A 24896-nucleotide genomic window follows, 5' to 3' on the forward strand; every position below is an offset into this window, starting at 1 on the left:
AAATAAGATGTAGCAGGTGTGCTTTACTACACATATTCAAAAGCAGATCCATATCTATATAATATTTCTTTTTTTAAACAACAGCCAATAATGAGACTTCTTGCTAAGGCATCCTACACACTACCTAATTTTATTTACTTCGATGCTGACAGCATCCGATGAAATATAGATATTTAGTTTTTAGTAAAAATCCTTCCTTCTTCATAATTCTGTTTGTGTCTCTGGAATTTTTCTTGTTTCTATGGTTTGACCTTTTCTTCATGTTTATAAATTCTGTCTGTGTTATCTTACTTTAACTTCTGAGTTCTATTGTTCAATCCATTTTATCCAAATCTTTTTCCAGTTCTTTCAATTCTTTTTGTATATATTTCCTACTAACAGTTATTAGTAGGTAGTTATAGTTAGGAACAAAATTCCATTGAGGAGCATTTTTTAATTTGCCAATAACTGTGGAAATACCCTGACCGCATAGGCCTCTTGGGCGGTACCACAAAAATATGTTTTTAATTTGAAATTGATTTAAAAATAGAGCATGGGCTCCCATGCTTCATTCATCATCAGTCCCTGAGTGGGACAGGTTCCGGGGGCATATTTAGAATAAAGGAGGGGGCACATGAGCTGTCTTTCTGGGGCTTATTATGCCCTGGGAACCATCACTTCCTCTGTGTCTGATTAATGATAACTGGGGGTTATAGGACCACCCGGGCCCAGGGACCACATACACCACCTGCCCAGGGCGTATGCATTCATTGAAGTCAAGTCTTTTTATTAATGGGAGGGGGGCCCTCTCCTGGGCTGTTCCTGGACCCAAGGGCCTTCAACTTTCTATGGCTGACCCTACAATAAGAAAGGAGGGTGGCTGTGTAGCCCCCTCCCCTCCTGTAGCCCACCACTTGGACATAGCTATTTGCTATGGCTTACCAGGAGCTTTAATACTCCTGCCAAATTATAGCAAACTCTCTGCTTCTAGCAAGCAAGAGTGTTTAAAAGGCTCTTGCTTGCTAGAAGCGGAGTAAAATTGCTTTCACACAGAGGGAGCTACATGTTTAGCAGCTCCTTATGTGTAAAAGCAATGCCAGCTCCAGCAAGATGCTGGGAGCAGTCAGGGACTGAGCGGGCCTACAGGTTCCCCCGCAGTCTCCATCAGTGGTTAGTGATGCCCTGATTGTGACCAGGGTACCCTCAATAGAGGCCAGACTCCAAAGGATGGGGTCCCTGAGGCTCAAATCAGCTCGGGAGGGGGGCATGCAGCCCTCCTCTCATTATTATAACAGCAGAATTGCTGAGAGTACTTTGAATACCACATAGACTTTCTCCACTACTCTGCCTCCTCGCGCACTTCTGGTTTGGGGATAAAGTCCCCTTAGCTACAGAGGGTCCTTGGGGCCAGCAAGCCCTACTGTTACCTCCAGTAAGTCCCACACAGTATTATTGCTGAGAGGACTTTGGAGGCCATACCCCCTTTCTTCACCACTTTGCAAACGTGCCTCCTGGTGCATTGCTGGTTAGAGTATGAAGTCCTCTTGGCTACAGAGGGTCCTTGGGGGCCAGAAGCCCTCCTGTTACCTCCACTAAGACTAGCACAGCAGGATTCCTGATAGCTGGTGGGAGGCCCCGCCCCCTTTCTCCGCCAGTCTGCAAATGTGACTACTAGTTAAAAAAACTAAGAAATTCACTTAACAAAGTAAAGGCTACAGGGATGTTATAGTTAGGAAGTAGAATTTTAAAAATTTTAGAAATTCACTTAAAAAACCAAAGGTTACAGGGTCATTATAGTTAGTGAATAGAATTTAAAAAACTTTTGAAATTCACAGAAAAAAGAAGGGTAATACGTTATAGTTAGGCTCACATTTCATGCATAAAAAAACAGTGAAGTTTAGCAGTTATGGGTACAGTTACCTGAGCTCACTATTACTTCTGCCGTGCAATGCACTACTTATGACCTCACATATTACATGGTCAGTGACATCGCTGCTGACATCATTGGTGATGTTTAAATGACATCATTCAGTGAGTGTACATGTTTTCTAATAATTTAGGAGTGTTTAAAATATATACCAAGATAATACAAAACTTAAAATAGTATACTTTCTGTTCTACTAATGAGTGATACTATTTCTAACATATTATGTGAGTGGCTATGTGACTGTGTGTATCTGTGTGCGAGTGGGTCTCTGAGTGCTGGTATGGGTATGTGAGTGGGTGTATGAAGTATCTGTAGGGGTATGTAAGTAGGTATATAAGAAGCTGTGTGGGTGAGTGAGTGAATGTATGGCAGACTATGTTGGTGAGTGGGTGGGTGTGTCAGTGGCTGTACAGGTGAGTGAATGGGTGTGTAAGTGACTATAGGGGTGAGTGAGTGGATATCTGATGGCTGTATGAATGTGTGACAGGCTGTGTAAGTGACTGTTTGATTAAGTGAGTTTGTGTGTGAGTGGCTGTATTGCAATGAAGTATCTGTGTGAATAGATATATGGGTGAGTGAGCAGATGTGTGAGTGCTTCTATGGGTGTGTGAATGGGTATGGAAGTGGTTGTGTGGGTGTGTGACTGAGTGTGTGAGTACTTGTATGGTAGAGTGACTGGCTGAGTTGAGAGGCTGTATGGGTGAGTGAATGGGTGTGTGAGTGAATTTATAGGCAAATATGTTGGTGTGTGATTAGCTGTTTGGATGATTGTGTGCTTGTGATTGGTTGTATGGGAAAGTGACGTGTTTGAGTAGCTTTATAGGTGAGTGCGTGTTTGTGTGAGTACCTGTATGAGTGAGTGAGTGTATGGGTCTGTGAATGGCTTTGTGAGTTGATGTGTTTGTATGTGAGTGGGTGTGTGATAGGTTGCATAGGGGAGTGAGTGAGTATGTTAGTGCTTCTGTGGATGATGTCATCAGTGATGTCATTTAACATGTCATCAGTAGGTCTGGGTGGCAAACTCTGCTCCTCTGGTGGAATTCGCTGAGTTTTGCCACTCTGAGCACCATTTGGAATGTGGAGTTTGGCAAAAACTCTGCCATCTGCCGCATGACGAAGTTTACTGGTGAAGTAGCATCCACCACTAGAACTTGGCCATGTGGAAAAGCAATAGCAAGTCACTGATCTTGTCACAGCATACCAACCTCCAGCACAGACAAAGAGCGCTGCCAATTGGGCATTTCTGTCACACAGATAGGGAATTCTTTTTGCTACTGCTCATTTCCGAGACACAAAATCTCCTGCACCCCCTCCTGGAAACTGCATGGGCACCGAAGAGGGTTCGCCAGGGCCACACCTTGCTCTCCAAAGGAGAGAGGCTATATTCAATTTAAGACCGTACATGAGCGTTGACGCCAGTATTGCAACTCTTGGAATCATGTGCAGTGAGTGGACCCTGATTTAAAAGCCACTCTCTATTCCACACCATCTTCTGGAGCTTATCTGCAAAGTGCAGGAGGTTGAGGGGAGTTTCAAGTGCACAGATCCGAGGCAAGCACCGGAGGTGCTCAAAGGACAGAATGAAGTGAATCTGTCCATAAAGGGGTCCAAGCTGTTCAAAAGATCCACCCTCAACCATAGCGAGGTAAGTAACCCAGATGGATCAATGTCATGGCAGGAGTCACATGAGCTCTGAAGGGATCCTGACATGCCTGTTTGTGTGTGACTCATAGTGGCCGGGGGGGATTCTGCACAAGGAAGGGTTAGTGTTACCTGAGTATACAGGGCATCTATCTACTCTGCATGCAAGGCTCTTCTAATGAATTACTACCTTGCATGGTAGTCTAAAAAGTTTTTTCGAATATGATTGTTTGTTTCTTAATGGAAGGTACTGCAGAATGCACTGTCACATCCAACCATCTGTCACGTCTGCAGGGATCTGACCATACATGAAGCCAAGCCATGCACAGTGTGCACTAGTTTTTATTGTATGTGTTTCAATTAATTCAATGTTATCCACCTATATGGGACTACCAGAGCTCTGTTGAATGTAGGTGCAGTGTACTATGTAAAATGTATATGGTGCTTCTGTGTTGTTTCTTGGAAATGAGAGCTAGTAAAAGTGTGGGGAGGTGAGACACAGCTTGCAGACTCCCTGTCACTGTGGTCTAGCTACTTTTAGTCAGCAGCACTTTACATGGTGTTGTTCTTCAGCCATTGCAGTGAGTATATCAAAACCCCAACTTTCAAAATTCAGCTGGTGGTTTGGATGAAAAAGAAACAGTAATGAATTTCACTGAGAACATGGTAATTCTTGGGAGATATGCCATCAGGGCTTTGAGGGGCACGAGCCGACGGGGGCAAGTAGTAAGGAAAATGATTTTAAAATACACTCTAAATACTTTCCAATAGATGGGCCACAGTGGTAACTGGCTTTGTGGGTTCTATGCAGCATGTTTGTATTCTTGCAAGAGAGACCTCCGCTCATATCAGTTTGGCAACTATGGTATATGATGTTGCCACCGGACTAGGTTCCCCCACAGGGAGGATTCTGATGGATGCCAAAAAGGATTTCAACTGAGCCTCATGGCCCTATCTTTGTCTTCAGTCCTAGGTTTTTAAAGAAGCCTCTAAGGTCTTTGTGCGACGTTCTTGCCCCAGATTGTGTGCATGCCTGCAGGGCTTGTATTTCAGCAAAGCATGACATCAGCAAAGACGATACACATCTTAAGTGGCCTCACCCTGTATTCAAAGTATGTAGAAGAAGCTGTATCTTGCCTCTCCAAACCTGCAAAAGTACTGTACCTTTGCCAAGTGTTTGCTCCCTTGACACTTTACTCCCTTGGGTATATGGCCCTTAGGACAGCTGCAGCCCATGCATGTAAGAGCGGTGAGGCCGGGTTGGGGGGATTCGACAGGTGACCATGAGGAAAAATTAAATAAATAATTGATTTTCCCTTGTCGCAGTCTGTTGAAATCCCCCCCACCCGGCCCTATCACTCTTACCTGGATGGGCCCCGGCTGCCTTAAGACATGCATACTCCGTCCACTCGCAGAACTCTGTGGAGATTTCTGGTAACTCCACGGAATTCCATGGAGTGAAACTAGCTTTACACATGTGAAATGTGACCCTAAACATAACGTCTCAGGAAACTTTGTTTTTTTCTGTGAATTCCTATTTTATTTTTTTATTTCTATTTCCTTACTAATGTCCCTGTAACCTTTGTTTTTACAGTAAACTTAAACAATTTTGTACATTTTATTCCCTAAAGGTAACCTGTTGAGGTTTAATTTCTGTGAAATGTGCATTGATCACTCCTGCGCCAGCGCTCTAGGTGATAGCACCTTTGCTGTTCTGTTGAATGTGTTTTTTTAAAAAGAGAAAATCGTTTTTTTTTAAAGAGAAAATCGTTTTTTTAAAAGGAGAAAATTGTTTTCTTAAAAAGAGAAAATCGTTTTTACATGCAAACTGCTGTTGCTAATGTGATTCGAATTGTGCACTGACTCCCCGGTCCACCGCAGCTACTCGGGCTGATTGTTGTGGAGGGAGAACAGAGCGCTCCTACTGCCTGGTAGTGCCATTTCTTGGCGGCCATTTTAGTGGGTTGACGCTCCAGTGTTCCCTGAGCCCTGACTACTTAGGCTCCCAGAGCTGACACGTTCGAGTAAAACCTGAATTGATCACTCCTGCGCCAGCGCTCTAGGTGATAGCACCTTTGCTGTTCTGTTGAATGTGTTTTTTTAAAAAGAGAAAATCGTTTTTTTAAAAGAGAAAATCGTTTTTTTAAAAGGAGAAAATTGTTTTCTTAAAAAGAGAAAATCGTTTTTACATGCAAACTGCTGTTGCTAATGTGATTCGAATTGTGCACTGACTCCCCGGTCCACCGCAGCTACTCGGGCTGATTGTTGTGGAGGGAGAACAGAGCGCTCCTACTTCCTGGTAGTGCCATTTCTTGGCGGCCATTTTAGTGGGTTGATGCTCCAGTGTTCCCTGAGCCCAATCTATATTAACTTCCTTTGCCCCGCGCAGCGGCACGCGCAGCGTAGCGCCTTAGACGCGCTAAAGAGGCGCCAAAGAGAATCCAGTCCGCGTCCAGACGCTTCCAGTCTCCGGACCCAGCTGTCATCATGGTAGGAAATCTCCTCACATACAGCACTTCCTCACTATATGCATTGCGTCCTTCGGTCAACCCACTATGTTTGCATTCAGTCCTTCCCTTACACCCGAAGGCCCACTGCAAAACTTGTGATTGGGGCATAACTACTCCAAATGTTATGAAAAACCCCTCCAAGCAGAAATGGAGGATGTTCCTTCTTAACTGCCGTTCCCTGCCCAAACACCATACTGAACTGGCCATGCTGATAGAGGAGCTCAATCCAGACACCCTCTTTCTAACAGAGACATGGCTTCAGCTAGAAACTGATCCTGCAATAGCATGGGCCACCCCCCAAGGCTATACAATTAAACATTTGGATCGCAAGACTGGCAGAGGTGGAGGGCTGGCTATTATGTATAGGGACAACTTTAGATGCCGCATCACTCCCTCCCCCATGCCAGCCTGTGAGAACCTACATTTCACTCTTGAGTTCTCCCCATCCACTACTTTCTCCGGTATCCTAGTCTATCGACCACCTGGCACCCTCAACAACTTTATTACTAACATGACGGATTTAGCTGCCAACCTAGTGCTCACCTCGGCAAATTTCACCCTTCTGGGCGATCTTAATTTACACCTAGATGAGCCACTTGATTCAACAGCCAATAGTCTTCGAAGAAACTTTCAGTCCATTGACCTGGCTCAGAAAGGCTTTCAATCAACGCATGTCAAGGGACATCTCCTAGATCACATCTACAGCAATCTAGATAGCTTAACCGTCGAGGCTCCAGTACCACTATCCTGGACCGATCATTTTTTAGTACCTTTTACATGGTCCACTTGCTCCCCCCCATCTCACAAAATCACAATAAGCAGCGGGGAAGAAAATGGGCCTCCCTCCCACTTTCTAAGTGGAAACTGGCTCTTATAGAACACCTACCCCCAAATGTGACCAATCCCAATACAGCCATTGTCAATTTTGATAACTGGATCTCCAGTTCCCTTGACCTAGTCCTACCAGAGGAATCTTTGCACTCAATAAACAGAGCCAAAGTGGCCCGCTGGTACTCCCCGACTCTCAGGACTATGAAGCAATCTTGCCGCAAACTAGAGAGAGCCTGGAGACAAGATTACTCACAATCAAAGCAAGTTGAGTATAGAGCCGCAATAAAGCTCTATAAAAATCAAATAAAATCTGCGCAAGCCCATTTTTATGAAGCCAAAATCAATCTAGCTGCAAACTCCCCCAAAGAAATTTTTAAAATAGCCAAATCTTTAATTTCTCCCCCTCCCCCCGAGCGTCTGTCACCTGACGGCGCGCAAACCCGTTGCAATAATTTAGCCACTTTCTTCTCCCAGAAGATCCAGGCCATCTATTCTTCATTTTCTACTGGCAGTGGTGACATGGACCACACCACCACCACAGATTCTGACTTCTTAGCCCCCAGCTCACTGGATGAATTCCCCCTCCTAGATTCCGACACTTTAGACAGAATGCTTCTTAAAGTCATCTCAGGATCCCCCAATGACCCAGCACCCCCGCAAACTCTCAATAAGGTGATGGACATCATCCGCCCTGTCATTCTAGATGTCCTTAATGCTTCCATCTCCTCTAACTCCGTCCCAGCACCATGGAAATGTGCGATGGTTAGGGCCCTTTTGAAAAAACCCACCTTGGACCAGAACAACTTGGCCAATTTCCGCCCCATTTCCCTACTTCCCTGGATGAGCAAACTGCTTGAAAGGCACATCAATAATATCTTAGTAGACTACTTAGAATCAAATAGTCTGCTATACGCCTCTCAGACGGGTTTCCGCCCGCAGCATGGAACTGAAACTGCTCTCCTAGCAGTGACGGAAGAAACTAGATTGGTGCTGGACCGGGGAGGAAAAGCAGCCATCATACTACTCGACCTCAGTGCCGCGTTCGACACTGTCAACCATGCCACACTGCTACACCGTCTGAAAGGCATGGGCGTGTCGGGCGCGGCCCTGGAGTGGCTGACCTCCTTCCTGGACGAGCGCTTCTTCCAGGTGTTTGAGGGCAAAGCAGTCTCCCCTAAGCAACCACTTAGATGTGGGGTTCCTCAGAGCTCCTCCCTGAGCCCCACACTTTTTAATGTCTATATGCGACCTCTAGTGGAGATAGTCCAGCCCTTTGGTGTGCATATTGTCACCTACGCGGACGACACCCAGTTGGTGGTCTCTCTGGACCACACTGAGGAGCCGTCCAACACCCTGGGCCTCTGTCTAGAGGCCGTTGCTAAGTGGATGCAATCGTCCTGTCTCAAACTTAACGGGGAGAAGACAGAGATTATGCTATTGGGTAACCCTCCTCCGACCATTTTGACATCAATTTGGCCCACCTGCCTTGGTGTTCCCCCCCCTCCCAAACCGCAGATAAAGAGTCTGGGAATCTGGCTCGATAAAGCGCTGGACTTCTCGGGCCTAATGAAAATGCTCCGCAAAGTACTCCCTCTGCTTCCTTTCCAGGCGAGGAGAATCATGGTTCAGGCCCTGATACTCTCCCGCCTGGACTATGGAAACGCGCTATATCTGGGTGCCCCGGCTTCAGTGACCAACAGGTTCCAAGTAACGCAAAACTGCGCCGCCCGATTATTATTCAACATCCCCCGCTGGCAGTCAGCCAAGAAAGCTCTAAAAGAATTGCACTGGCTCCCGATGGCTGCTAGAGCACAGTTTAAGGCTATGTGCATTGTGCACAAATCTTTCCATCGAACAGGCCCTGCCATCCTGTCCCCCTTAGTTGTGCCCTACGCTCCATCCAGAGCCCTTCGCTCGGGATCATTGCACCTAGTTACCACTTCTAAAATCAACAAAGCACGTTGGGGCGGCCGTTCCTTCTCCCATACTGCTGCGAGACTTTGGAACTCCCTCCCCTTAGCCCTCAGAGAAAATAATAACCGGCTGGCTTTTAGGAAAGCTTTGAAAACCCACCTGTTTGCAAAAACGTGCTAGTCTCACCCTGCGGCCCGCCACAGTGATCAATCAAAGCGCTGCGAGGCCTCCGGGTAGTCTATGCGCTATATAAATATAATTTTTCATTTCATTTCATTTCATTGTGCCAGAATGAATCCTGCCCTGTGTATTTATCCAAGAAGAGACCACCGTTAGCTGCAACAACTCTACCTAACTGGAGTACTTTCTACTGGCTAATTAGTAAGTGCTACCCTGTTGGGTAAATGTATAATGCATCTCCTACACTACAGCTGTGTAAAGAATGCCAAGGAAATGCCTCTAGTGACCTTGTGTGTCTGTTTCTTTGCCAAATTGATTGTTGCTCGAGCATCTCCAACAGACGACTTTACAAGGTGGAACTGCAGAGAAAAACACACTTGGATGATTTGTACTTTACAGAAGGAGGTGCTTTTTTGTTTGGTGAAGACTCAATCTATTTGACCTCGCCCTTTTTGCAGGGTACACCCCAAAATTATTGCTGTCTTCCTCCTAATTTTTCTGACTTGTTTTTGTTGGCTTTAGGACTCTGGGCAATTTACCACTGCTAACCAGTGCTTAAGTGCATATATTGAATTGGTGATTGGTTTATCCATGATTGGCTAATCTGATTTACTAGTAAGTCCCTTGTAAAGTGCACCAGGTGTTCCTAGGACCTGTAAATCAAATGCTATTAGTGGGCCTGCAGCACTTATTGTGCCACCCAAGGAGTAGCCCTGCAACCATGTCTCAAACTTACCACTGCAGTATCTCTGTGTGCAGTTTTGAACTGCCAGGTCGACCTGGCAAGTCTATCTACTTGCCAAGCCCAAGCCTTCCCTTTTACTACATGTAAAACACCCCTAAGTGAGGACCAATGCAGCTCTGTGGACAGGGTGCAGTGCATTTGAAAGGTAGGGCATGTGCTGTAGTGCTTTAAATGTCCTAATAGTGAAAAACAACTAATTTTGTTTTTTGCTATTGCAAAGACAATTTCTCCCACAGGGTAACATAGGGATTGCCTAAAAATTGTCTTTGAAGTGTAATTTCCCAATTGGAGCAGATAGAGATTTGGAGTCTTGGTCTTTGAACTCACAATTTAATATCAAATATTTTAGAGAAGTTGGTCTTTAGATTGCACATTTGAAAATGTCACCTTTAGAAATATGGCATTTTATTGTTTAGCCATTCTGTGCCAGCCTGTAGAGTTTGGGCCCGATTCACAGAATTAACTTAAGACAAAATCCCAAACTTACTACCATTTTCGTATTCACAGAAGGCACTTACTAATTTTGGTATTCACAGAAGTCACTTACTCACTTCGGTATTCACAGAAGTTAGGAGTCCTAACTTTAGGACTCCTAAATGCCTTCTGTGAATACCGAAAGTCTTAAAATTAGGACTTGTAATTTACAGAAGTAAATGCTTCTTTGTTTAACTATGGGGCGGTGGCGTGTGCCCATCGGGCCTGATTACGGCCCTGGAGACCCCATCTCCTGGGGCATGGCCATGTCACCTGGGTGCCCATATGGCACCCACTGTGCATTGGGACTGTGGGTAAAGCTCCAAGGACCCCACGGTCCCAGCTGGTTCTCTGCCTCCCGCAGGAGCCATCAGTGTTCTGACAGACTGAAGGCTTCTGAAAAGTAACTCCTTGTCTATCAGAGCAATGTTTTTATCTGTTTTCCTGTACGCATATTTGCGTTCAGGAAAACAGATGGAAACTCCCCTTTCTGATGCCCATTGGGAGGTAGCTATCCCCGGGTCTATGGGGGGCTGTGTGGCCACCCTTATTTTCATTAAATTGCCCCAGGGAGGTGACAGTCTTCGGGACTGCGGGGTCAAAGGTGGCTCCACAATAATTTTATGTTTAGACCTGGGGAGATGGTGCTCCACAGGGCTGCAGGGGGGGGGGGGGCAAACAGCATAATTCCGTTCAGCATCTCAGGCTGTGGTTGTGTCTAAAATGGGGGAAACATGTTTTTGACCCCCATTTTTCTTAGCCCCCACTTGATGAATCACCACAAAACTGTGTAAGTGAGTGTATGGATGAATGAGTAGGTGAGTGAGTGTCTGTATGGGCTACTGATTCAGTTTGTGGGTGGCTGTGTGGGTGTATGAGTGGGTATGTTAGTGTCTGCATGACTGGATTTGTGAGTTGGTGTATTGATCAGTGAATAGGCTCTATGGTTGAGTACATGGGTGTATGAGTGGCTTTATGGGTCTGTGAATGGGTATGTGAGTGGTTGTGTGAGTAGGTATTTGTCATTTGAGATGTCATCAGTGATATCATCGGTGATGTCACTGACCATGTCATGAGTGATATGATATGTGAGGTAATAAGCAGTCCATTGCAGGGGTTTAAGTTATACTTAGCTCAGGTAACATAACTGCTGAATTGCTATGGTTTTGTGCATTCAAAATATGAGCCTAGCTATAACGTATCTGTAATCTTAGATTTTTTGTGAATTTCTATGTTTTTTAATGTTATATCTCTTAGCTATTATGTCTCTGTCAACTTTCATTTTTTAAGTGAATTTCTAATCCGTACAGATTTTTATTTCTAAGCTACTATAACGTATATACATGAAACAATTCAAATTATTTATTTTCTAGACAGCATCTCTTAGCATACTGTGCTACTTCCACCTGACACACTAAAGTATACAAAAAAGTGTGGATCGAATCTTGAATTAATCTCAGCCTCTAGTAATTACTCGGGCTGCATCCCAATCTATAGTGTTTTTGCCCACCATGTCACCTCAGTTTGGACCCAGCTATATGCACATCACTCTTCACCCTGCTCCAATCAGAACAGTCCAGCATGAACTGCCAAATCAGGTCCTCCCTAAACCGGAGTACATGCAATCCAGGACCAGGTTTACCATAGGTATGGGCTCATCAGCCAACCACAGCTTCATTCCAGTAATACAGGGCACTTGGGACCCACGTCAGGGCATACTCGTCCCAGTTAGAGGGACACTCTGAAGTGGACAAAAAAGTAATGGATGCTTATATTCATCTCAGAATCCATTCTTTACTTTGTAAACTGCGTCACCTCAGTTTGGACCTAGCTATATGCAGATCAGTCTTGACTCTGCTCCAATCAAAGCAGACTTGAACAACCTTGCGTCCCTGTTGCCCCTCACTGCCCTGTGGAGTGCACAGAGCATCGAATGGGAGGAGAGACTCCAGGATAGCTATGATAAAGCAGAATGATAGCAGAATGTAGTAGTTGCATATACTGTGAACTCACTACTCCTACCCCATATTCGGCCTGTGAGCGTTATGTCTTGTCAGTACACAAAACTGGGAAAAGAAAGGTCATTGCACTTCTCTCTGTAGGCAACCATGTTAGTGTAATTGAGAGGGAATAGATTCTAGCCAAAACATGGTTATCACACTAGTACTCCACTTCACTCCAAATCATGTGAGAGACAGGCTGTATTAGGAAGAGAACATGCTCCTTTACAAGATAGCTTTAAAATCCCTGAGCACTACAAAACTCATTAAGGCATCAATAACCTCCTCTTTTAGACAGACTCATTAATAGTATTTATTACAGCTACTAATTTGATTAATCTCATGAATGAGCATACAATTTTTGAAAGTCTGATGAAAAGTAGGTCAACACTTAAATCAGCACCCCATATTACTAGGCATGATCACTCCTGATGGATCAACATAACAGCTTCTCCCTCCAGAGGTATCTGAACTGGTAAGGCCCAGGCTTTTACAAAATCATTTTCCTGCCTAACTTATCTGAGATTGTCACTAAAAAAATAAAGTACTGGATAATGAACAACATGCTCTTCACACACCAATGCAATTATGGTGGTAAGGAGTCACTCAAGTTTAGCCCTCTCTTTATCAGTCACTGCGGATCCTTCTGAACTCAAATGTTTATGAAGGAGCTCATTGAATAAGACTATCTACATATTTAATGGTAGAAAATCAATCACTTTCTCTTCAGGAATACATAGAAAAGGCACAATTGGAAATGATAAGATAAGCAAGGTCATTATTCTATCCAAAGAGGTCAGCATTCCTCAATTTGACTTACATTTCAGGATTCTCCTTCAATCCTGAGAATCACCACCAAACAACAAACTCCAAACTAAGGGGCATATTTGTCTAAAATTAGTGCTGCACACAAAGCCACCTTTCTGCTCTGTACTACAGGGAAATGGCAGAAATGTACTGTATTTATCACAATATGGCACATTCCTGTCCTTTACCCAGCTCTAGTGCTCAATGGGCTGCCTAGTGACAATGTATACAATCTTGCACTATGGTGCATGGGTGCTTACATTGCATGCAGGATTATTTTCTGTGCAGGAAGAGACACACACCTGATGAAAATCTACTTACCAACAACACATGCAGCTCTCATGAACCCCTTGCGTGCTGGTTTATTTCTCGGCGTTTGCGATCACGACGGCTCCCGGCCGTCGTGCGCACACGCCCACCGTAATGCACGACGGCCGGGAGCCGTCGTGCGCACACAAGGGGTTAAATAAGCCACATCACACAACCCACTTACCACTCAAAACACAAACCATAAGCAACATAGGTATTTAATAAATATTGTGTTATCTGTCTGGAAGAAAACAACCCAGATTCTCAGAAGACAACAATCGTTAGCCAGAGAAGGTAAACTTGGGACAGATCTGTGGATAAGGTTAATGCTGTCTCTAATAACTGATGCTCACAGGAAGATATCTCCAAGCAGTGGAATGACATGCAGGAAAAAGTCCATACCCTTGCTTCCAGAGAACACCAAGGAAACCCTGTCAAATTGTAGTGGGTCTCCCAGGCCCCTCAATCTCATGCCTTGGCAAGAGAAGGTATCCATACGCCACATCAAAGGCATTATAAGAGTTGCTGGCATAATGAAGACAGGTCATTACAAACAGCAGGTATCTCAACCTAACACATGTATCATCTTTGCTTTCTGCCACATCTAATCCCAAATGAAAATCTACATTAATTGCAACCTATTTACATTTGTACACTACATGATGCCTGACATAATTCACTGAATTCACCATGTAATCACAATCTATCATTTGTTCTTCTGGAACACCATAGTAAACACCATCAAGCATGAGTTGCCTCATATTCGGACCACAAATCGAACACCCCTGCGTAATGAATTCTATAAAGTTACTAATAAAACTGTAAGCTCCACTTACCTTTACCATATTCACACAAGACATATTACCTTTCTTGACCTGCTACATTATTGTATTACAAATTGCCAGTAGTGCAAATGGAACAGCTAAATCCATTTCAAAAGGACAGTTCTATTCCAATCCTGAGTTTTGCATTAAGATATGACTGCATTCATCATTTTATTATTTTATATTGACCATTTAACTAATGCACATTATTCCAGTGTTATGTTAAAGCCAATTAATTGAAATGTTGTTTCATGGCAAAATCAATCCATTTTGTCTGGTGCATAACACACTGCTGTGACTCGCATTTGTCTGGTACATAACATTGAGTTTGGTGGGTCTTGACAAAAGCAAGAACTACTAGTGTTTTAACCTATTGGCTGTTAAGACCTTCCTAGTTGTATGAAGGAAACATTTTTACAACTATTTTTCAATTTTTCTAAGCCATAGTTCATTATTCCTGTTTTTTGTGGTTTTAACCTACTGACAGTCAGTGGTGGAAACATGTGTAAAACCATTGGTTAACCTAGAAATCTACACATTTCTAAAAAGCTCACAAAATTCTGATTTCAACAAAAGGTCATTTGTGTAGATCCCTCAAGGTTTTGACAAAGCAACAAATTGTTCAAACAAGAAAATAATGAAAATGAGGACAACAGCCACTGGTGATAAGGTTTTTGTATAGAATTTTCGGTCACATGCCTGATGTAAAATCAATGTATCAATACATCCAAAATACCATTCTGCTCACAGGGATTTTTAGGGATTGTAGGATCTCCAAAAATATGAGCTACCCAGAACCAACAACTGGTCTGAAGTGTAAAAATATTTTTTATTGTGTAGCAACTATGCAATAATTCCTACAGTTATTAATAAAAAATGGGTACGAAGGAACCCCAGGTATTTTTTAAATGGACATGAGATGCTGAGTTTAGGGGTTCTTGTTATATGCACACTTCCGAATTTGGAGTTTCTCATACTGTATGGTGAATCAGACCGCATTAAGCAATGTTTCTTCTTTCTTGCCCACTGTCTTACATTTTGAAACCAAAGATAATAGAAATCCAATTGTTAATAGCAAATGGGGAGTTGTCTTTAAAACATAAATACATACCATTTTAAAATTCTGAACAATTAAAAGATTTTTAAAAAATCTAACCCCATCAGACATATATATATATTTTTTTTTGCATAGTTTTATATAGCGCTAACTTGACCCAAATCCAATCAGGTAACAGAGCGCTTTACATAGCACCTGTTACGTTACATGAAGACACACATTAATGTTTTGTTAGGCATGGGGAAATTAAGTTATTTGCACAGAATCACAGGGGGCCCGATTCACAGAACTAACTTAAGACAAAATCCTAAACTTACTACCATTTTGGTATTCACAGAAGGCACTTACTCATTTTGGTATTCACAGAAGGCACTTACTCATTTCGGTATTCACAGAAGTTAGGAGTCCTAACTTTAGGACTCCTAAATGCCTTCTGTGAATACCGAAAGTCTTAAAATTAGGATTTTTCTCAGTTTAGTAGTAGTATAGTTAGGACTCCTAACTTTAGGACTCCTAAATGCCTTCTGTGAATACCCAAAGTCTTAAAATTAGGATTTTTCTCAATTTAGTAGTCCTAAGTCTAAATTTAGGACTACTAAATTGAGAAAATTCCTAATTTTAAGACTTTCGGTATTCACAGAAGGCATTTAGGAGTCCTAAAGTTAGGAGTCCTAACTATACTACTACTAAAGTGAGAAAAATCCTAATTTTAAGACTTTCGGTATTCACAGAAGGCATTTAGGAGTCCTAAAGTTAGGACTCCTAACTTCTGTGAATACCGAAATGAGTAAGTGCCTTCTGTGAATACCAAAATGAGTAAGTGCCTTCTGTGAATACCAAAATGGTAGTAAGTTTAGGATTTCGTCTTAAGTTAGTTCTGTGAATCGGGCCCAGGAAGTTTAGGGTCATTACCGAGACTCAAACCCAGTTCCCCAGGTCCGAGGTCGAGCGCCCTAGCCATTAGGCCATCTCCTCTATTAAGTATATTAAGTATCAATCTATTTGCCCTACCCCTCACACATTTTCTTTGCTTTGCCCAACATCAGTCAGAATCCCTTCTTCCTTAGTCCGTAGACTCTAGAATATCCAGCTTCATTGTCTTGATCGAGGCTCCTTACATCACTAGTCGAAGCATATTTTTAAACATTTTGCCAAAGCACATGCAAAATCTGAAAACTTAATATTTAACAAATATGCAGGTGCATTTTTGCAATGTTTTATTTCACAATTTATAAGAAGGGGTTTTAAAATTAGGCTACATGGTAAACATCCTTTACACCAACTGCGTTACAATGCATGTCAACTCATTACCACACATTTTTTACTCTATAGCAACTTTTACAATGCAGGTCTTTACACCGCAAGCCTGTACAATGCATTCCACATTACAACGCACGGTTGGAGTTAGAATAGTAAATTGCGTTGTAATGGATAATGCATTGTAATGACTTGCGGTGTAAAGCCCTACGTTGTAAAAGTTGTTGTGGAGTACAAAATGCAAGTTAATTGCACATGTTGTAAATGCGTGCTGAGTAAAGTGTCATGTTCGGCTACATATTCTAAAAAAATTAGGAGAATCAATTACAAAATTAACATTAAAATTCTGGAACCTCAGCCCACATGTGCAATTATTCTCTGTATACAACAAAACGTTACATTTCTCAGCACTCAAATACCGACCATTTAGAGCTACCTAAATGGATACCAATAATGAGCATAAGTGGGCATCAGGCAAAGGTGATATGTACCCTCCTTTTTCCCCACAATTCCAGCATATCAATTACTGAGGGTTTTTCCCCTACATACTCAATATCAGCCAGTATTGACTGCCTTCTACTGGCAATATTTAATTCACCTTTCGACAGGAGGGAGGCCTCAGCCAACTTACATTTCTCCATCCTTAGGGACCCTGCAATAGTCTCAAGTCTATTTCTGAACAACTCACTGCTTCCAATTTTAGAAGCGGAGAGAACTGATATCTTCTGTACCTTCGAGAACCTCAGTTTATCCCATTATCGGAGGGTTGATTTATAGGCCAGGAATTTCCAGGCCTGCAGCTCACCCTCCAATCTTTTTGCTGGTCCCATTGCACTTTTCGGGAGGCCTAGCAGCTTTTTCAAACACTTGTTTTGACACCTTTCCCAGTCTCCTTCTATACCTCGGCCCCGTAAAGACATTGAGTGGTAACCATTGCACTGTAAGCTGTTAAAAGGGGAATCCAAGATGGACCACCAAGAGTATTCCTAAAACAAACTAGGTCCCCTGTAAGTGTAGCTGCATGCATCTGAACCAATTCTGGGTAAATCAATGGTGATTTTGGGCCTGGGCTCTGCTGCTGCCCAGAGAATACTACTAAATTCATACATTTGTGACACATGTGTGGGAAAAGTTCCGGAAACTGTGGGCATCCTCAAATTAACTACCACCTGGCATTCCCACTTATCTCCTGATGACAATTGTACCACACTTGTATGGGTGAGCCAAGCACCTGAAATAAGAAAAACACCCAAAATGCAACATGGACAATTACAATATTTTTCCCATTTCGGCTTTTTAGTGCTCCCTCTTGATGCCAGAATAGCATTCGGCATGATCGCATGGACATACCTCTTTGAAATTCTTCCCAGGATGGGTTTTGGTCCACACTATATAGTGTGGATATGCCTCCTCTACAACAAACCCTAGAGCGCTTCACTGTTAATGGGGAAATTTCCCAGGTATTTATACTCCAACAGGGTCCTGGGCAGAGCTGCACTTTTCAAAATGATGGCCCTGGCCGCATTTTCTATGCCTTACACAACACACCCTATCTGGTCCCTGTGACTTACTTTAGAGCAATAAGGAGCGAAGTCAGGGCACTACTGTGGGATGAGGGTCCGGCACGAATAGCCATCAATAAACAAATGAGGGAGTGGAATGATGGAGGGATTGCCCTCCCCAAAGTACAATTACTACCACTGGATGAACCTTTGTTTTGAATGGATTGACTGATCATACAACCAGGGGGATATCTTAGGTCTCTATACGCCAGCCCACACCATGTAAATCGAAAAGGCCCTAGTGCAGTAACGGTTCACATTTGGCACACAACCATTCACGAGCTTGGTTGCAGGGCAAGATCACTCTGGCCACTCTGTTGTGGGACTCAGAGTCATTGGGTAATCTAGGGAATCAACCCAGATTTGATACATAGGATCTTATTGGACTCTCAGAGGTAGGGGGTCTCTGGACAGCAGGAAAAATCATCCCTTTTGTTGACTTGCTGCAAGACCACCAGGAAATGCCTGAGTCCTCACCCCTGGAGAATATGCCCCACAAATCAACTTCCCTTACTTATAAAAAACTGAACAATAACTCACCGGACACTCTCCAGCACTTGCCGGAATGATGTGAGGAAGTCTTGGAGGGTGTTGAGGATGGGAATGGCCTGAAGCCCTAGAGTCCTTGTGGGAGGTAGCTATTAAGTCTGGGTTCCACCTGTTGCAACTGAAAATTCCCCACAGGTCTTCTTTTGCATGTACCACCATGCGGTGTGGCCAACAGGGTATTTTCTTCATATCATTTTGAGCTGCCCTGTGACAAAAACCGTCTGGGAATTAGTGTTTGCATGCAGGAATGACATGTGTGGGAGCAATAAGGCAACTTTAATTCTAAATGGTGTTTGTTAAACATTTGGGAAGGAACTGACATAAAATGAATGGAGCAAACCTAGATGATCCTAGCACTGGAAGAAGCCAAACACAAAATTGCTCAACAACGAGGTGTTGCTCAACCACCACAACTGAGGGACTGGAAGCGGGACATGGACTGGTGCATGTTGCCTGAGAGGGTGATATATGAAAGCCATTGCTGTCCTTGGAAATGGACGAAAATCTGAGGGAAATGGAATGACTTCAGAGGGGGGTCTCCACTCCTCTCATTTGAGCTGGCTTGGGGGTATTGCTTTCTAACTGCTCCAATCATCTTGCCACCATCTGTTATGCAGAAGGACGGAAGGGTGGTAACATAGGTACTGTTTAGCAATAAGTGATCTGTACTTTCTTTACCTTGTGGATGTATGATGATACATGAACCACTTGTCTGCTTATTGCGTGCTGTGTTTCCAATTAAAAGATCTTTAAAGAAAAAATGCTGCTTTTTCAGCAAGGTGCGTAGCTGTGGATTTTGGACCTGTAATCGGCCATCACTCTGGGCAGCCTACTAAATCCCGACATTTCGGAAATTTACACACCTGGAGGAATCTAGGTTTCTGTTACTTGCAGGTATCTTATATAGATTACCCAGAAGCCCTTGGAAACCTCAAACATTGGCTTAAAATATGCTTTTTTGACATTTCTTTGAGGCATAGTTCGGTAATCTTTGGGGATCCACAAAAGTCCTACACCTAATGTTTGCACACATATTTTTATCAAAACTGTATTCATCTTGTGTGGGCATCTCAGTTCCAATGACAGAGGGCCAAAAACACATGGACAGATTTCATTTTTCCTCTTCAAACTAGCACTCTATTTGCAATATAGTTAACTGTAGATTTTGGGTCAGGAATCTGCTGGAGCCAGGAAAACCTACCGAACCCATACTATTGTGAAACCTAGACCTGGAGTCTTGTGGGTTGTAACTTTCATACATTTCTGAACGTTTTCTTATACAGAAACCCTTGCAACTCTCAACCTTTGGTTAAAACACGTATTTTCCTCACATTTCTGCGAGGGAAAGTTCTGGAACGTGTGGGGATCCACAATTTCATAGGGCTAAAACATTCCAACGCAGCATTCCAAGTCACACATAATTGGAAGACTGGGAATGATCCGCGGAGAGCCGTCTCCCACCCAGCCGGACATCAGACACAGTTACTTCCTCATCTCCTCGCTGTGTCTCCTACCCCCTCCCCCACCTCTTCCCTCCTTCATTCTTTGCTTGCCTCCCCTATTCCTTTCCTCTCTCCCCTGCCTGCTTTGTTTATCCTTGTGCTTACGCTCCACTTAATCTCCCTCCCCATCGCCCTTTTACATTACCCCTTTACCTTTCTACATGCCATGAACTAACGGATGTTGCTTGTAATTGATGTACCTTCTGTAATAATGTGTAACTTGTAAGCTATGCAACTCTCCTCATGTAAAGCACTCTGATACCTCCGGGTCTAGCCAGCGCTATATAAAACTCAAGTAAATAAATAAATAAACAGCTCCTGATTAACCAACTGTTTGCACTTGCATTGGGGGGGGATTCTAGAGCCCATGACACGACAGGCAGGAAAACGCAATGTGGAAATGTCAATATTTTCTGCAAAAAAAAATAACTGATTTGACAATAAGGGTAGCTGCTGGATTTGGGCCCGGGCTCAGACACCACCTAGAAAGCCTATCAAAACCAGATGGTAATTGAAAACTAGACAACTGAGAAATTCCATGGTAGTATGCCTTTCATGCCTTCCGCAAAGATTTCTTATCCAAATGTCCTGCAAATCTTTACCTTTAACAGAAATCACACATTTATGTTACTTACAGAATCTACATGTATCCAGGAAATTAAAACCACCCACAATTTCCCCTACTGCCTTGATTAAAACACTAACCCAAGTGTGTGGCTTGGCCAAGTGACAGGAAGTGGATTCATTGACTGCCATTGGAACTGGTTTGTCAATTTCTCTTCCTGCCCCCATTACCAACATGGGTACATCTACAAGCCCCCGTAACTGTTTCCTCCTTGTCCTGGCTTCTGTGAAAACCACAGCCATATTATCTGCTATAGCCCCAGGACACACTGTACCTGTGGCCACCCAGTTGCAAGGCAGTTTGGAAACAGCTGTGGCAGGGCCTTCTGCATGGCAGAGAGGGGCTCAGGGTGCAGTTACCAATGTCAACACTATAAGTAAAGACCTAATGGGTGTATTATATGGGAAAAGGATCATTCGGACCACATTTTTGACCTCCCAAATCCCAGAATTATATTATCAGGACCCAGAATTATCTTTTTAAGGATCACGTGAGCATCAAGGTGAGGAGTGGTTTCAGAACATTGACTACAGCTGTGTCTGATTTAGCTGCCGCTTTCTGTGGTGACTACTATATAAACAACAATGGTTCCAGGAAAAAGGTTTCCCAGTGAATAAATGTGAAAAATACAAATAAAAAATAAAGTAAGGTGCCCACACAAAGATTCAAAAATATTATTGAAATCAGATTTCAAACATTTTAAACACAACAAAAGCAATGAAAAATGGAATTTCTTGCAGCTCAACAAATCACACCAAAAACTTTAGACAGTACATAATGTGTTACAAATAGACAAATAATGGCAAAGTAACAATGATTTAATGGAATAATCTATAATCAAAATGGAAGATTTCAGGTTTTAATCCCATCCCAAGCGCTAAAAGCATTGGCGGCCATTTGTCCCCCCAAAGCGTCATCATCCTGGTTGTGAAAAAAGTCCCTGCGAGCACCAAGCTCCAGTTGTGGTTATCTGGTTGCACCATACTGGGACAAAGTCATACGTTCCTGCTGACTACGATTGAGCGTGGGCCAGATACAGACACCAAGTTAGGTGCTCTGAACAAAGTACCATAAATACTGATTTTCAAAGCATTGTGAAATCCCGCATTGAGGATGTGTCGCATTGAAAAGCCCTATATCGTTGTTGAGGATGCCATGAAGAAGGGTCCTGTGATGTGAAGTCCTGGTTCAAGGATGCATCAAGGGGGGTCAAGGGGGCATTTGATAGCCCTTCCAGATACACCTAATCTCTCTACGTGTGACTGTCTGGGAGGACTAAAGAGAGCCCAACTGCCAACTACAGCCAGTCATGTGACCCAGCAACAGGCTGCAGGCACCAAATGGTTAGGACCAGAAAAGAACAACTTTCTAAAAGTGGTATTTTCAGAATTGTCACTTAAATCTGACTTTCCCATTAAAAAGGGTTTTAAATTCCAACTCTTTAGACACCAGACTTGACATTCCCACCTGCTCCCAATTGAAAGTTAATACATATTAAGGTGCCGATTCCGATCCGTCAAAAATAATTTGCGTCGTAGAAGCACCGTACAAACGGCCAAGTACGATTCGTCCGTGAAAAATATCTACGAATAGCGTCGGGAAAAGTCTACGAGAGTGCGTCGGAAAGTGTTCACGTCCGAATATCGTCGGGAAAAGTGTACGAGAGTGATCCAGATATTTTTACGTGCAAATCGTAAAACACAAGTCCGAGCACGCAAGTACGATCCTGACCGTCCGTCCGAATACACAATCGCACGTAAAAAGGCCCATACAGAGCCAACGCAGTAGCACACATGCACAGCCCCCCACCCCCAAATATGTCAGCACCGTACACCGCCCTGTCTGCACTGTACCCCAGCCCCGCAACTGTACGCGCCGTACCCACCCCATGTACGCGCCGTACCCCCCATGTACGCGCCTTACCCCCCCTGTCCGCACTGTACCCCAGCCTCGCACCTGTACACGCCGTACCCCCCCATGTACGTGCCGTACCCCCCATGTACGTGCCATACCCCCCTGTCTGCACTGTACCCCAGCCCCGCACCTGTACACACCGTACCCCCCCATGTACGCACTGTACCCCCCCTGTAGGCGCATCACCCCCGCATGTACGCGTCGCACCTCCGCATGTACGCGCCGTACCCCCATGTACGTGCCGTACCTCTGCATGTACACGCCATACCCCAGGGCCGCACCTGTACGCACCGTACCCCCACCGCATGTACGCGCCCTCCCCCATATACGTGCCCCCCTCCCCCATGTACGCGCCGTCCCCCCATGTACGCGGCTTACCCCCCCTGTCTGCACTGTACCCCAGCCCCACACCTGTACATGCCGTACCCCCATGTACGCGCCGTACCCCCCCTGGAGGCGCATCACCCCGCATGTACGCGCCGCACCTCCGCATGTACGCGCCGTACCCCAGGGCCGCACGTGTATGCACTGTACCCCCACCGCATGTACACGCCTTACCCCCCCATGTACGCGCCGTACCTCCGCATGTACGTGCCGTACCCCAGGGCCGCACGTATACGCACCGAACCCCCACCGCATTTACGCGCCGCACTCCAACACCATACCCCAGCACCCTCACCCAGCATCGCGTATGTACGGATCGTACCTACGCGAAAATGACTCTTACAGAACCAGGACACTGTAAAACAGCACAAGGAGTGTCAATTCGACTCGCACAACACCACAAAACACATCTACATGACAAAATACATCTCAATGACTGACCTGGCACATCCAAACAGGCAAACAGAGGCCCCAAATCACAACCACCACTTATAACACACCCACCAAAATTCAAACACAGCCACACCCAAAAATGGACCAATAAAAAGGGCCCACACACACAACCCATGAGCCTTTGCAACATACCCACTGCTGCCAGACCCCACTGAGAAACAACTCCACATAGAAAGTACTCTACATCACTCATACCTCCACTACACCGTCACTCACACACCTTCACACAACCTCCTCCACAAACATCCCCCTCTTCACATTCACACACACACCGTCACATTCACACCCACACACCCACAACCATCCACACCCACACCCACACCCCACACCATGCCCACAGACAAGAATCCAAAGTTCACAACGGCGGAGCTGGACCTCCTTGTCAACGAAGTCATCAGAGTCGAGCCATAGCTGTTTGGAACATTGGTCAGACAGACCAGCATAGCTGAAAAATCTGCCATGTGGCAGAGGATTGTCGACAAAGTGAATGCTGTTGCGCCCATCCGAAGGACCAGGCATGAATGCCAAGCCAGGTGGTACGATCTGCGCAGGGCGGTCAAGAGGAAAATGAATGAAGAATATGCCCAGACTAACATCACTGGAGGTGGGCCGCCCCGCAGACCCGTACACTACCATCCCTGGGAGGCCCTGCTACCGCCGGTGGGAGTACATGGCGTCGAAGGAGTCGCAGAGCCTGGTGAGTACACAAACAACTTACATAACATGGGGGCAATGGGGTCCACACCACATATACACCAAATGCACCCAACTTCCCCTAAGCACTCACCGCAAACAACCACACTCAAACACCACGCTCATGCCACTAGCGTCACCATGCACCCTTCACTAATCAAGGCAAGGCCATGTCCAAGCCCACAACAACCACAAACACAAGACTGGATGTCCGGGAGGCTGGGAGTGTGGGCCCCACACAACACATTGTGAAAATGAGACACCAATGCCCTCAGCCCATATGGCATAGGTACATAACCATGCACAATGCACAGGGACTGGCAAAGTACTGGCAAGGTAGATGACACTTGGCCCTGCTGTATGCAGCACAAGGCCCTCCTGCGACCACTGTACACTCAAACACCAACTCCACAAGCACAGGTATCTAGCACAGGAACTCACACTCACTGTCATGCCAGCATGCACCATGAAGGGGACAGACATATCACCTGGGAGACCCAATGTCAACTCACACTACACACAACAGCAGGCCCGGTCACAACCCCCCCCCCCAACACAAGCACACACACCCGGGGCAGGCAACGGATTTACACACTCCCATAATGGACATGTGACACAACAAGACTGATCCAGAGCCAAATAAGCATCAGAGCAAACAATCTACAGGTCAAACACTCAGGAGAACATCCCAATCTGTCCCCCGCAACATACCCATCCCCAAGTGGACATTGAGAGGAATGCTAGGCACATCCAACTACC

This window comes from Triturus cristatus, chromosome 8 (assembly GCF_964204655.1).
Source record: "Triturus cristatus chromosome 8, aTriCri1.1, whole genome shotgun sequence".
Lineage (NCBI taxonomy): Eukaryota > Metazoa > Chordata > Amphibia > Caudata > Salamandridae > Triturus > Triturus cristatus.